The following is a 16,219-nucleotide window of genomic DNA, read 5'->3' on the forward strand; positions in this document are numbered from 1 at the left end:
TTTGTAAATATATTAAAACTGAGCAAGGAAATTAAAATGAATTATTAATACAAAATATTAAAACTGAAAATTTTGCTTTTATTTTTAAGATATTAAAAATCTTTTGATCATTTTTAAACATCCAATAGCCCCCAAATTGAATTATTCATAATTAAATTATTTTACAAAATCAGTTTCTAATTTCAGTTAATTTGTATTAAAAATTGAATAATAAAATTACCAATTTAATAATCTTTACATAAATGAATCATCTTTCTTTAAAACATGTAAGGAATTTATAGTGTTTTGATGACACTGTTGGGAAATTATTAAAAGGAATAAATTGTATTTTTAAAACTGAATCAATTCCTAGCCTCAGAATAAATAAATATGTTTTCGTAACATGAGAATGCTGCAGGCTTTTTTATATATTTAATATTTAGTTGTAAAAATTTGACATTATGTTAACAATTCTTTATATCATTCAAAAGGTAACTCAAGAAGCTCTTCTAAAATTCTATCTTTCTGCTCACACAATTAAAAAAAAAATCTGAATGGCCTCAGATTTTAGGAGTCACTCAAAGAGGCTAAAAGTTTATGAATGCATAGATTATCAATACAGACGGGGCAGTGGAAATAGCAAAACATTTTATAAGATACTGACAACAGAAAGTTATATATCTTCTATATATTTGAAAAATGAAGAAATATATCATGTAATTATGTAGAAATATTAAAATGTTTTCAATTAGATATATCATGAATTAAATGCATTTTAAATCAATCAGATTAAAAATTAAAAAAAGCATTGTTATGAACTGTGTGTAATGCTTTCAAATAGCTTGGCTTATTAGTCAATAATATATTAGATTTTAAAGGTAAATATGTTAAATTTTGCCAAATGGCAAGACTTGAATGAAAAGCGAAACAAGTTTACGACTGATGATATGAAGTCACATTTCAAAATTAATAGCCCTTTTAGATTAAAAAAAAAAAGTTCTGAAAATAATTTGCAATGGTTCATTGGTATTATTTTAGGCAAAATTCAGTAAAATGAAATTTACCCGTTGAAATCAGCACCAAATTAAACTTTGTAAATTCTAGCGCATGTTAAAGGTTGCCTCATCCAGAATTTTATTACTAACCATTCATTTCAGAGCAAAATAAAACAGTAATTGCCATTTATATGACAATCAATATAAAAAATTTAAATCTGCATTTTACGCAACATAGAAAAACTTCAAAAGATCTACTGTTTACCATGCAATTAAGGCATTTTATTCCGCTATCAACTCTACCAATTATTAATTCCATTAAGTATATTCAGTTTCTTTCTGCTCAATATATGCAATGTAAAATTTTCCATAAATTTATTAATTCATTTTATTTTGAGGTGAGCTTTTATTCAACTCTCAATGTCAATGAGAATGTTTAGTTCATTTTTTATTCAGTCTCAAAAGAGAAATCAAAATACGTGGATTTATGTACGTGTATTTATGAATCGAAATACATGAGAAATGACAGTGAGAAAAGCACTGCTACCTTAAACTGTGATTATATATAACAAATGCAGTGAATTATAGTTAGAAAATAGTGAAAATATTTATATTTCTGAACTATTTCATATATAACATTTTCAGTTTCACATATGTGGCAATTTAAGAACTTTTTTACGTATACCAATTTTTTGAAATATCTGCAAATTTTTGTATCTTCAAGCAAAGCTTATTCTTTCACCTTTAGTATATAAGTAATGGTAATTTACCAGATAAAATTACTTAATGGGGAATACAGAAAAATATCTAACCACTTACCTTTGTGACTTCATCTGCAAAGAGACTAAAAACGTAGTTCAGCTAAATCTGCTATAATAAATATTTATAATAATGCTAAATTATGCAATATCTATTAATATGACAAATTTTTGTAAAGCTATTTATTTGGATGAAAAATAAACACGTTCAGAAATTTATGGCACTATATTATGATTAACAGAGGAAAAACACTTTTCAAAATTCAAAATTGTTTTTATTAATCCAACTTATCACATTTTATTTGAATTCATGAAAAACAATCTTATATTCATGTATTCTTATGTATATAAGAACTTTTGATAAACTGGATCTCTGTCATTGCCTTTCACAGCACCTAAAATAAAAAAACACTCACAATTACTATATGTGAATATAATTCATAATTAAATTTAAACAAATGACTATTAGAATGCAAATTAAAGAAAGCATTTAAAATATTTTAACATTTAGTACTTATAAACAGAGTAGCAATTATTTGATTTTTTGATTATAGTAAAATAAACATGGGGGATGCCTTCTAAAATTTTTTATGTCAGAAAATAAACTCAAACCACCAGCTGAACATATGAGCAGTTTTATCAATCAGCCACTGGTAGGTAACCTGGATACTGAATCAACATATAAAGTTGCCAAGATAAAGAGAGAAACAAAATTATGATAATCACATCTTACCTATTCATAAAACTATTTTAAATTTAATGTGTAGGCAAGTCCAAAAAGAGTGAGAATGAATTTATTTTGCAACACAAAGTAAAGTCTTGCAGGAGCAAAAAAAAACCTGTCTCATGAGATTGGCAAGTAAAAAATAATTAACTGCATCTGGTAACATTTATCTGACAACACATAAGTAATTGTTAGCTACGTGCAGAAAATAAAATCTGATCAGGAGCGTAGCTAGAGGGGGGCAAGGGGGGTGCATCTGTCCCTGGGTGCAGAATCCAAGGGGCGCCAAACTGCTGTTAAAACATTTTAGAATTAAATGTTTTCCATCCTTGGCAAGCAGTAGGGGGGGAGAAATCTTCAGTTGTCCCTGAGCGCTGAAAACCCTAGCTATGACTCTGAATCTGATCATGTTAATGCAATTTTAAACTTTTGAATTTACCCGCAGAAATTTACCAAAGAAGTACTTGTAACAGTAGTAAATGAAGATGTGGCTAATCTTTACTGTATGGTACACCTTGGTTTCTGTCTGAAAAAAAATCGCAAAGTGGTATTGGTTGTTTGTGAAATGTGGACGCCCATTGCGTCAAATAAGTTTTTCGGTAACCCTAATGTTGATAATGTTGGCGAAAGTAGCCTTTGGGGGAAAAAAAAAAAAAAAAACTTTTTTTTTGTCAAGAAAAAATAGTTATTTCTGCAAATATTGCCAACATGCTGTGATAAATTTAGTTTTGGGCTACTTTTTTTAATAGTAAACCTTTTGTACGGTCCCAGATTTTTGGTTCTTACCATTCTTTTCAATTGCTGTGTTTGGTTGCATGGAAGTGGTATGGTCTTGTATTTTGAACATGCTATTTATTATTTTGGTGTGGGTGCCATCGTTTGAGTATGTCTGAGGTGACTAAGACGAAAAATTTAATTGAATTGCTTACCTGGAGGATGGTGGTGGGAAGCCTAAACATATGAATGTGAAAAAAAAGGTATGTTAAAAAAATGACGTTTCATTTATTTTTTTGTCTCTGTGTGTTAATTTTTGTTAGAAGATTTGTTGTTTAATGTTTTTATGTTAGGAAATATGTATTTTTGGTAACTTATTCCTCTCTGTTTGTGTATTTTTGGTTGTCTATGTGTTAAGACAGTGGCGAATTTTTTCTGGTAACTATGATATTTTTAACTTTCTGATTTTCTTAAAGTGAAAATAGATCAATGTGTACATGGACAAAGTTAAGGCAGTGCACAATGCCCAGTTTGTGCAGTTCTCTGTTTTAATAGGTCGATGTGTACATGGACACAGAGTTTGTGTATGTCTTTGACTTCTTATTTTGGTTTTGTGTAGCGGCCACCTTGAAATTGGTGTCGATCCTCTCAGGTGACGATCTTGATATAAAAAAAAAAAAAAAAAAAAGAAACGATTCACCAAGGGTTACAGTAGAGTAAATTTTTACCAAAGATGTTTTACCATAATCACCATTTCAATGATTTAAACACTAGTGGAGCAGTATGCAGAGATGAAGATTTGAGTTTTGTTTACACAGCAACATGGTTTAGGCACTTCAGCCATTACAGTGAACAAAATTATAATAAACATAGCCACAATAATTGTCTATAAATATTGATGTATAACACTGCATTAACTAATATATTTCTTATGCTAGTATATACAGAATCCTTAATCGAAGGGAAAATCAGAAGACTGTGCATGCATTTTCCTTTAACTGAAACATGGATTTGACCATACAAATCTCAAAAAAAAAAAAAAAAAAATGCCGACATGCCACACTATGCAGATAGACAGTAAAAAGTGCTTATGTTGTTTTTATTTGTTAGAGGTATGAAATAAATATACTTCTAGATTTTAATTTTTTCTTTTCTTGTTTTACATTTGGATTACCTATCAAAAAGTACGGAATTTTGATATTATTACAATATCGGAGTTAAAATAACAATTATTGGACATGTTAAAGTAATGAAAATTTTAAATTAGGTTAAAAAGTAACCCTTAATGTGGCATATTTTTGAATTAAACTCTATCGACATTAAAAACAACAAAACATCCCTCTTTATTCAGGACTTTAATTAACTAATTTTAAAAACGGAGCTATGAATGAATTTTTTCCCTTCCATGTTATAATAACTGAAACAAAGTTACTCTGATACAGTCAAAATTCCTAAATGCAAGTACATAAAATTTACTTTAGCAATTTAAAGAGATGAGACACACTGAACACATGAATAAATTTCTATCAAAGAATAATTTATTAAATTTTGCCCGTTCCATAATAAACTTTAACCATTAGATTACATTATTACACCATGTTATCAGTTTGGAAAGCAAGTCATATGCCAGATCTTGGATGTAAAAGAAATGCACAAAATAATATACAGATTATTGAAATTGAAAAATGATGTATACCAATGTTTATAGATATGATTAAATGTAACAGAAAATTTACTGTCACAACCACATTTTTAAGTGAAATGTATTATTTTAACATTTTACAATATTTAAGATATGGTATTAAATGCAACATTATGTGCCTGGATATAAGTTAGTAAATTTAAAAAAAAAATAATAATAATCAAAGAATGAATGTCATGAAAAATTTCAAAAACAAGCAGAATTTAATTTAGAAGACCTTTAGACACTTATGATAAATAAATTTGAGAATTCTTCACCCAAAATTAAATTATAATTAACTAAAACCAGTTTGACTGACCTTCTACAAAATCCTTCAGCTGTAATTTTTTCTAGCTTAAAAACCAAATCCTTCTCCACATGGTAATAACATCTTAACCAGTTGAAATTCCTGCAGAAAGTTTAATAACACAGTAATAGAATTAATAGAATAGAAAAATTAACACAAAAGTATAGAACATCATTTAAACTTAACATTATTACAAATTTTGGTGCTTTCTGACTATCTGTTGAGAAATGCATATAAGCTGTGAAAATTGGCAAAATGGTTAGTTTATGGTTCATATCTACTGCTCTGTTCACAAGTAGTAATTCAAATAAGCACTTTATAAGAAACAAGAAATTTTAGGATGCACACACACAAAATTATATACATTGGGTCAATATTCACATATTTTTCATCCAATGGAATACTATTCAGAAATAAAGATTAAATATAAAGCATGTAAATACATGTGTGTGATATGCATATTCATAGTTTGCTATTATCATGTGCATACTCTTGCTGTTTTAGCATAAGTTGAAGCTGTGAGGGCAGATGATAAGAACGTATCAGAATTTTTCATGTATAAGAAAAGATTGCCCTGACAATAGTATCTCAGTTGTTTAGCACTGACATTTACATAGCGCATTAGAAATATATAGTAATATATGTATAATAAAAAGATAATTGCATATTATTAATTCATTTTTTTAAATGCCAAACTTTAACAATTCTTTCACATATAATTAAACAGAATTCTTTCACACGAACATCTAAAATCCATTCTTAACTAAAGAATAAATAATAAAACCATGTAAATTTCTTATCAAGCCCATCATTTTTGAAATGTCTACTTCTGAAAGTTCCCAGCATTTCTCAATATATTATTAAATTACTAAACTAAGCATCAATGATCGTCATGTTCGCTAATGTGGCAATATCTTTCACACTTCTTTGTTACCACAAGTAACAAGTAGGCTTCAATAAATCTTTAACTGTTACATGCTACTTTTGTCTAAAATTTGTACAAATAATAAAATTAAATGAGCTCTTTATAATATGCTCAAAGAAATAATTTTGTATGAAAATTTGTATGTTGTATATTGGCCTGATTAATGATTCAGGAAATAATTCAGGTTTTCAAAGTGCTTCCAATAATTCAAATTTCAGCTTGTGTCAAAATAAAATCTATAACACAAAGATAAGCAAATTTCCTTATGAACAATGCATTTTAACATTATTCAATCACACAGTACTGATTGCTTCAATAAACATTACTGTAACTGTGTTATTTAAAAGACTGTAATGTTTTAATTATTTCCTTAATTAAAACATTACAGTCTTTTCCTCCTTCTAACACCAAAAGAAAGCCCAGATAATATAAAAATATCATTAAAAATAAATTATATTATTGAATGACACTTTACATTAATTACACTTATGCATATATTATTTTATTATAAATTATTTCAAAATCAAAGAAGAGAAAGGGGAGAAACTTTAATATTGACACTTCTAAAATGATATAAACATTAATCATTTAGTACAGTTTGTTATTTCAGGCAAAAAGAATTCACTTTTCTGGATAGCATTTATATTTCCATCTCACTTTCAATGAAACATTAAGAGAAATGCATATAATTTAAACACCAGTTTATTTTATTTATCAGACAGATTATGTCAACTCGAAAAAACCTATCAGTAAAATTCGGTAGTAATAATTCTGAATGTTAGGCAACTTGCAAGATTCAACAAAAATTATCAATACTTTTATTATAATGACAATACTACAGTAACATGAACATAAAATTAAACTGCATATAACTATAAAATAAGCCAGCACATAATAATGGTGCATTGGTTTCTAAAACAATGGGCTCGATGAAAAAATACATGTATTATGGTAGCTATTCATATTCTTCAGCTTTCCTAATATTCTCATGTTCACTTTACATAACTAAAGTATCTAAAATACAATAAAAATGCAAACAATAAAAATGAGAAAATGTTAAAAGCAATCATAAGCATTTGATTGAATGACCATATTTTGTCTTCCTGCAAGTCGAATCTTAAAATGATATGCAGTTTGAAAATGCTTAATCCTTTTATAAAATATTCAAAAAAGATTAAAAAAAGGTACTGTTCTTTTATCAGGACCGGGTTCAGAATTGTATTTATGTATGCTTGTATATTTGTATGTTTGTGTGTCTACATATACACATCTATGCACATACTTACGAACACAGGTTCATACATTTCCGATTCTGGACCCAATAACAGAACAGTACCCCCAAAAAAACTTGAATTACAAACTAGATTAAGATAATGTTTCAACCATACATATTTTGAACAAAACAATGCAAACTCTTATTTTTATACAATTGTTCAAACTATTTAACATAAATTTATTGCTGCAATAAAATAATAAGCAATCTGATCACACATATTATTTTGAAACTGAATGCATAAACTAGACTAAAAAAAATTCAGTCATAAACATTTGGATAGCAGGGCAAATTAGATATTTGAAAAGACAGCCAGCCATTGAGATACACGTAATTCACGACAGAATGGTAACAATTCATAAAGCTGTGAAACATTTAACTGTCAAAATGACATAAATTCGAAAAGCAAAAAAAAAGTAAACATACAAGTATTGCAACTGAACTTACCTTTCATGCAACAAAAAATATCCACACAAGTGGATTTCGTTTCAAATCAGACAGATGTTTACGGATTTGCGGAAGAATACGAGGAACTAGTAGTTTGCCGGATACAATGTGCAATGACGCGAAAGAATATAGTTCTGTAGATCTTCCTACATTATTCCATAATAAACAGTACTATTTCCTAATTTTTCCTTTATCTAATTAATTAATTAATAGGGAAATAGTTAAATAATGCCGAATTGATTTTTAATGAAATGTAAAATTTTGCAAGTATGGGACAACCACCTTCCATCCAATATTTCTGAGCATATAAACAAATTTTGGAATCTGAGAGTATCAGTAAATAAATATATAGAATATCGCCTCTCAAACGAGCACTTCTGAAAGTGCCCAATAGTTCTGAAATTATAAATGAATATTGATATTACGCATTATTTCTATAAGACGACCATCTCTATATAAGACCAAAGTTTCTAGAATCTTGGATAGTCATCGGAGATGTATCTTTACTGCGAAATTATCGCACGACTGTAATTCAATATCAATAACAGATCGCGCGATTGAAAAACATTTTCTGTCCTGTAATTAGAGGGAAAAAATTTTCCTTATGAGGTATTTCTCCCGCTTTCCTGGCGTGCCTTCGTGGTGTAATAGTTCTGCACGCTGGGCCGGTATTTCAGAGGTCCGTGGTTCGATTCACGGCGAAGGCGGTTGCTAATTTTTCATCTCTACGGCTTCCCAAAAAAATCCTAATGTCTCTACAGTGGCGCCCGAATTAAAAAGGTGTTGGATGAGGTATATCCACACCCAGGATTTAGTGATTGGATCCCCTTAAAAAAAAAAGTCGGCCTTTAAAAAGAGAAGTAATATAACGTATTTCTCCCGCTTTCCTAGCGTGTCTTCGGCCCACCAGCGGCCGAGCGGTAAAGTCGCTGAACCCTGGTAGTGCGATCCGAGGTTCGAATCTCGCGAACGGGCTGGCTGCATGGGTGTTTTCGTGGTTTTCCCCACGTGTATCGTGTATACGAGCCAGTTTCCCTTAGAAAGTCCTCTACGAAGACATCCCTCCCCTTAGGCAGATAGCCCTAGTGTGCTTTGCCGTAATTAAATACACCACCACCACCACACCTAGCGTGTCTTCGTGGTGTAGTGGTTCTGCACACTGGGCAGGTATTCCAGAGGTCCGTCCTTCGATTCCCGGCGAAGGCAGTTGCTAATTTTTCATGTTTCCTGCTTCCAAAAAAATACCTAATGTCTCTATACCCAAATTAAAAAAAAAATTCGTTTCCGTAATTAAATATATATATATATAATTTTACCTATATTTTAGTAGGGTTTGTAATCTGTAAGTAATTATACATGTAATTTATACATTTTTTATAAAAATAATATATGTTATTTAGAATTTTGCAAATATTCTAGAAAATGCTAATCCATTGAAAAAAATCTTTTCCATGACTAAATAAATTTTTAAAAACGTCAGAAAAAATAGCAGTTAAAATTAATAACAAAATAACAAGAATAAATCATCAATCATATCAATATTTTTAATGTACAGCATTTAGAAACAACTTAGTAAAATACATATGAAAAATAAAATAATGTGCAAGTTTCAGATGTGCAATGTCAAAAAATTAAAACTGGTAAATTTGAGAACAAATATCATCAAAATGTTTGACAACGAAAGTCCTCCGGACAATGCAGAATGAATGTCCTCAGGATGTAAAATTGGTGAACTCCTCAGGACATCTGAGAACCAACATCTTCAGGACATCCTGTCATATCTCGGGACGTAGCGACTTAAATAAGACATCCTCAGGATGTTAAATTACGATCTCCTCAGGGCATCTGTGAATCAACATCCTTAGGACATCCTAAGTATGTCCCGGGATATTGCGACTTAAATAGGACATCCTGAGGATGTTTGGGCTATGGGGGTCGTGTATAATGAATAGCGCACTTTCCTGTTTAACAAATTTTACTGAAATTACGGGACTGAATGTATCCAATTCCCACATCGTCAGGAACTGCAACTGTTAATTTTTTAGTTTATTAAAATTAATGTTAGTGTTAGAACTTGAGTTAGAAGTTCATTTCAACCATGTATCCCAACCGGGGTTTTAGCTAGCGGTTTCGGCTACTACGCAACAGCGGTCAATGCACTTTGATGCGAAATCGGTAAAAATCGAGAACAAACGGGAAACATATCTTTAGTACATCCATAGGATTATTAATCATCTATTAATTAAAACTGAAGTAATTATGTATACACACACACACACACATATATATAATGCAGGTTAGAAGTCTAAATCCAGTTACTCAGCTTAAAAACCGGAAACTCAATAGTTCCATCGATTGTTTCTAACATTCAATTTTACTGCTAATTCTAGTTCAAATTCTAAAACAAAGGAGACTGAATTAATCATCGATTTTCATATAGTCACGTGCCGAGAAGGGGAGGTGATCCGGTAATCAAACAGATGTACTTGTAGCGCCATCTTTTGGAAATATCAAACAATTATTTTTCACCATGGGGCTCTCAGGGATCTTTTATAAGTTCGAACAGAACGAAGTGAAATTAGTACGTATGAGATTTTGGAAGTTTTCTTAGAGATTCAAACTGAGGAGCAAATTAGTGCGAGTAATAATTTTACCCTTCGGGGGGGGGACTCTTTTCTTAACACCAGCAGTGGAACCGTAAAGAAATATTTTCGCTTCCATCTGTTTACATGTGGTAATTTTTGCGATTGATCCTGAATTTTAAAGGACAGCGTTTTCATCCCATATATGCAAAACGGTATTCGCAAGAAATTTTACAAATTCACCATCAATTAAGTTCTAGTATTACGTCTCTTGCAACTGAGAGCTTGATTTTATGGGAAGGAAATCAAAAACTTATATTGTTTGGCAAAACTGGGCACAGTTTCAAAGAAAGTGCAATTTACGATTTTTTTATTTATTTACTAGAAAACAACCGATTTCCCTGAAATAACAGAAATTCGTGCAGTTTGACCCCTAGACCGAACCCTGTTGAAGACCTGTTTCGAACCCTAGCCTCTTTCCGTTATCTCGTACAATTAGAACAACGTATTATAGTTCATGCTTCAAACAACAAAGTTTCATTTGTATCGAGCACTTGGATACTTGTGTGTTTTATGCAGGCATTCTACTGCATAAGACAGTACTTTCCTGTTCTATCAATTTTGTACACAATGGGCCTTGTGATGAAAATTCCTTAGCAAAGCGCTCGAAACGCGAACGTGTATGCGAGAAATTTGAGACACTTTGTCTCAGTAAGAGTCAATGTCCAGAGAAATCATGAAAGAAACCGCAGGTGTGGCGCAATCTGCCGCTCAGGGTTTCTTGCAGTAACTATTCAGCTGTATTTTCAGAAAGAAATAGAAAAATCGGAAATCAGGTCACGTGACCACTTCGAGGCGAAGCCAGACGAGAGCGAGAGCCAATCAGGAGCAGGATCGTGGAGAGATAATAAGTTGCGATATTATACTTGTAGGATTTTTTTTCCCTCCCTACTTTTAAGGTAGCTGATTAAAAATGTCCAATAAGTGGGCCACGTACGGCCTTCTAAAATAGTCATCTTCTAGTTTCTCATAATTCGGTAAATCTGCAAAGTCTGCAGTTAAGTTTTGCTCGGCTTTTCTGTAAAAGTTTTCATTTAACTTATTGAGGTGATCTTGAATGTATTCGATTTTCAGGTCTTTGTGGAAATTTTTATTTCTGAAAAAGTAAGCTGATCCGGTTATTTTCCTTATAAATTTATTCTGTAGAACTTGGTTTCTTGACGTCGTTCTTGGTAGCGTTTGTCCACATGGGTGAAGCATAGGTAAGGATGGGTCTTATAATCACTGTATAGATTCTTTTCTTTCTTGCCAGATCTAAACCTGAGTAATCAGATAGAAGAAAGTAAAGTTTTCTCATATGTCCATATGCTTTACCCCGGTTGATTCTGATATGAATGCTCCATATAGATGTCCTGTTGAACGTTACGCCGAGATACTTTGTTGAGTTGACAATCGGGACTTGCTCCCCGAAAAGGGTTACTGAGCTGGTAATGTGGTCTTTAATCTTGTATTTTCTGATGAGAATCTGCGATTTAGTGCGATTAATGCTGGTTTTTCATGTAGCACACCACTTTTCGATGTCTGGGATTTTATTTTGAAGTTTCTGGAGGATGCGGTTAGATCTTCGGGATCTTTCAATGAGCGCCGTATCATGAGTAACATGCAAGCATAAAGTTATGATCCTGTGAGAAATTTGGAAAATCATAAGCATAAATCAAGTACAAAATAGAGCCTAAGATGGAGCTCTGAGCTACACCACCTTGGATAGAACACGAGGAAGTGCAGTAGTTGCCCTGCTTTACTGAGAAAGTGCGCTTTTCAAGAAAGGACGTTCCTATGGAAGAATTGCGCCTTTTCTCTAATTTTATCGTGTTCTTGGTAAATAAACATTTAAATTCGAATATTCGTTACAAAATTTCTCTTGCTTACATTTTCGTATCTTTTTTCCTTGCTCATAAATCTTTGTTTTCCCTAAACTAAACCTAAATTTATCATTCAAATTTTATGTCTGTTACTGATCAATAAACTGAGCGATTTAAGAGCAATGAAAACAGTCGTCAGGAATTAAAATATTTATTTTACTTTTTTATAGTGATTCAGCTGATAAGTACATTTAATTTATATCGTTTCCTACTAAAAATTTTATTAATATGTACGATTCTTTTGTTAATAATAAGACGTGACCATTTGTTAATTTGCTCTATAAAATGGTGTAAAATCTCAGAAGTTTCCGCACTGTAATTTTCTTTTTTGCTTATTTTATTTCTTAATGTTTTAAAATTTTAGAGTTTATGTTGAGTTTTATTTTGTTTATGCTTTACTGCAACAGTGAAGGCATTTTAAAGTTTTACAGCTTTCTTATTTTTATGAGGAAAAAAGAATGAACCGATTCCTTGTTTCCTTAAAATTTAAATGTGCATTTTTGTTACCTTCAGCTGCAAGAGCTTATTTAATAAGATTTGCTTTTTCTCGACCAATTTTAATTGCAGTAATTTTTCGCTTACTTTATTGATACTTCATAAAGAATTTGGGTTTACTTATGGCGCCATCTAATGTATTTATGTAGGACTAAATGAACATTATCATAGCAATTCATTTTAAATATATTGTGAGTACAGTTTCATTCATATTTATAAAAGTAAGCTAGTTACATCCAAATTTCCAGGGGATAATGTAAAATATAGAAGATTAAAAATCAGTGCATTTAAACAATTAATCGTAACTATGACTTTTTTCTCCGTATAAGTGCTTCAGATGTCGATGCAGAGAAGTTAAGTGTGACGAAGTTGATTGGTGTGATCACCGAGGCAAGCGGCAGCACGATCGCTGCGCTCCGTAAAAAAGTGAAAATTTTTCCTTTCCTCTTGGTGATTATCAATTAAATTTCTTTGAAAAATGTTTATTTTTCCCCTACAAAACCTATATCATTCCAATGAATTTCGGCTCCGATGTTGACGAGAATAAAACAGCGGACAATGTAAGGATATACTCCAAAAGCCTGGAATTTTAAGATAAGTACTTTTCTTTCATCTAAACTAAATCAAATTTCTATAAATAAGTGCCTTTAAATCAATAAATCTTAATTTTTCATCAGTTTAAAGCATTAAAAAATATTTGAAATTGCCATTGCTTGTGGCTTCCTTTGTGTATCAACTCGAAACAGACGCCAGCGTTATCAGTTCACGTCTGTCAACACTTACAAAGCCCTTAAGGAATCTCGAGAGAGGGAAAATTTGGGGATGAGAGGGATAATTTGGGCATCGCGCTATTTCCCTCTCGGATCTTCTGGATTCTCTTTTCTTTCTAGATCGCTTGAATATAGTTTCGCCTTTAAATAATATTATACCTCACCGATGTTTTCTCATACTGTTCTTTGCTATCTGTTAAATGTCCATATGTAAGGGATGGTTTATTCTTCACCGCCTTAAATGAATTTTTAGAACTATGAGCTTATATAAATAACAGTGTGCCTCATTGTGTTATATTAACATTATTTAACTAGTAATAAATTATGATAGTAAAATAATTAATCTTGTAATAAATTATGATAGTTAAATTAATAAATACTGTTTAATTTGTGTTTTTAATACATATACTCAGTAATTTACACACATAAATATATATATATATTATTTTATTTATTTATTTATTTTTTTGGGTGTATGCGGTTGTGGTCTTGTATTGTATATGGTTCTATGTTGTTCGTCTGCTGCTGCTTTTTGAAAAATGTATGAAAATGTTGAGAATGAAAGTAGCATAAGTTACTTTGGTTAAATTAATATATACTTTTGTTTGATGACCTTTGTTGATATCTCAGGATGCAAGCGTACATATTACTTTATATTCCATGCTAAATACCTTGATACGAAGCATTTTAACACCGTCAATATTTGTTTTTTCCCCAGTAACACATCTATTCACCATTACCAAACACACTCACTACACAAACACACCTGTGAGACATTATTTATTGTAAATGAAGACAGTTTCTTCTCCTTTTAACTACACTCATGGACACAATCGTATTTTAGGATATTTTCTACTTCTTTTCCTTTCCTTTCTATAGGCCCTTTTTTTTTTTTTTCCTCTATTATTTTTGGGCCATTTATTTTAAATTTTATTTTGTCCCATCTTTTCTTCTTGGCCTTTTGAACTCGTACAAGATGTACGAAGTTCCTTTTTACTCTCCTCAAATACGAAATTGCCCCTCTTTCTATATACCTTTCCTTCGCACCTATGCTTGATTTTTCGCCCATCGGTGCAGAAAGACTTAGCGGGTGCAAAACAAGACATCTGTCTACTTTGTCTTTGTCTGTCAGATGTCGATGCAGATAATTCCACGTAATGCCTTTAGATGCCGATGCATATGAGGTTTATTTTGAAATACAACGAACAATATTAGTCAATATTCAGCCTAAACTGGTGTTACCGCTAAAGATAATGGCGATTAAACAGAGTTTTCGCTGAGTTAAAAACATCATTTGGTTCATTCCTGTCTACCACTTATTTCTGTAGGCAATATATACTGAGGTGGTGCCATCTGTTGAAGATATCGCAAACTAATTTTAAGGAAACTATACAGATGTTCTGTTAGCATTCTGTATACATCCAGAAAGTTCAAATGTTTCATATATCTAGAAGAGAAAATATCCTCTTTGTTATAATTTCACTTACTGCAGTTATTATACAACTAAACCTCAAAATTGCTGGAACGTACATTTGGTGTTCTAATTGTACTATTATGAACAGTGCCGATCCTAGCGAGGGGGGGCGGTAAGATGGCGCACAGCAGGCGGGCGCTAAATTTAAGGGCGGTGAAACGATTATCAAATATATTAGAGTTCTGTAAAAAAAAGTGGCTAATTTTTAACTTGCACATGTGCGGCCACGGGCTAGGATCGGCGCTGATTATGAATCACAGTCAGACCCTTCGAATATGAAAGCCCCATGTAACTGATTTTAAAAATAAGCATTCCTTGAAAGAAGCTTATAAACAATATTTTCGTTTTCTGAGATTAATACTGCGTTTGTATCGCTAATACTGCACTTACCGCGAATTTTCAGGAACTTCTCAACCGGTATTACCAATGATATACCTCTTGTCGATTATGAGCTACTGGTACGGTATCCGATGAAACGATTTATCGCACAGATGTTCATAGTACCAACAAATGTAGACACATTGATCATTTGTGACATGTTCAACAAAACTCTCTGAGTTTGCCTCTGTTTATTGAAACAATTTTATTGCATTGGCAATAAAATTTAGCATCATTTTGTAGTTTGATTGTGATATAATTTTAAAGTATCTAACTGTAAATTTTTCAGTTTTCGAATTTAAGGTGAAACTAATTTTTACGAGAATAACAAAGCTGAAAATAATTATTTAGTGCAGTGGAATTATGAGGAATTCCCATATTATAATTTTGAAGAATGCACTAATAACCCTTAAATTTAATTTAGTGTTTCTATTTACACCCTGGGGTGCATCTTGGTTTCGAAATTATACTTCAAAAAACATACCTAACAATTACAAAGCGTTAGCTCAAACTTATAAATCATAAAAGATATTTTTCTCGCGAATTACCTACGATTTCTATTTTGAAGCGTGTTATTTAATGAAACTGAAATATTTCTATAAAACATTGTTTAACTTAAATTTATGACCAAAGTGACTTAAGATATTCTGATATCAATTTTCTCCTCTACGTTTTGATAGAAAAAGATGGACTACAACTAATTTAGGAAAATAAATATGTTTAACAGCGAAGCATAAAATAATCAATATAAAATTAACTTCGAAGCAGAATTGTATTCTCCCCCTTCTTTTATCA

The 16,219-nt window shown here is 31.3% G+C and overlaps 1 long non-coding RNA gene across 1 annotated transcript; it reads right to left on the reverse strand.

Annotated features, from left to right (window-relative positions):
- Positions 1–1,994: 1,994 nt before the first annotated feature.
- Positions 1,995–7,916, reverse strand: LOC146996811 (uncharacterized). Its single transcript, XR_015041476.1, has 3 exons — positions 7,804–7,916; positions 5,171–5,260; positions 1,995–2,127 (listed from the first exon to the last, which is right to left on the reverse strand). It is a non-coding gene; the product is annotated as an uncharacterized LOC146996811 (long non-coding RNA).
- Between the last annotated feature and the right edge of the window lie 8,303 nt (positions 7,917–16,219).

Source organism: Stegodyphus dumicola, chromosome 6 (assembly GCF_044657685.1).
Source record: "Stegodyphus dumicola isolate Sdum_Otavi_A_Nest chromosome 6, ASM4465768v1".
Taxonomy (NCBI): domain Eukaryota; kingdom Metazoa; phylum Arthropoda; class Arachnida; order Araneae; family Eresidae; genus Stegodyphus; species Stegodyphus dumicola.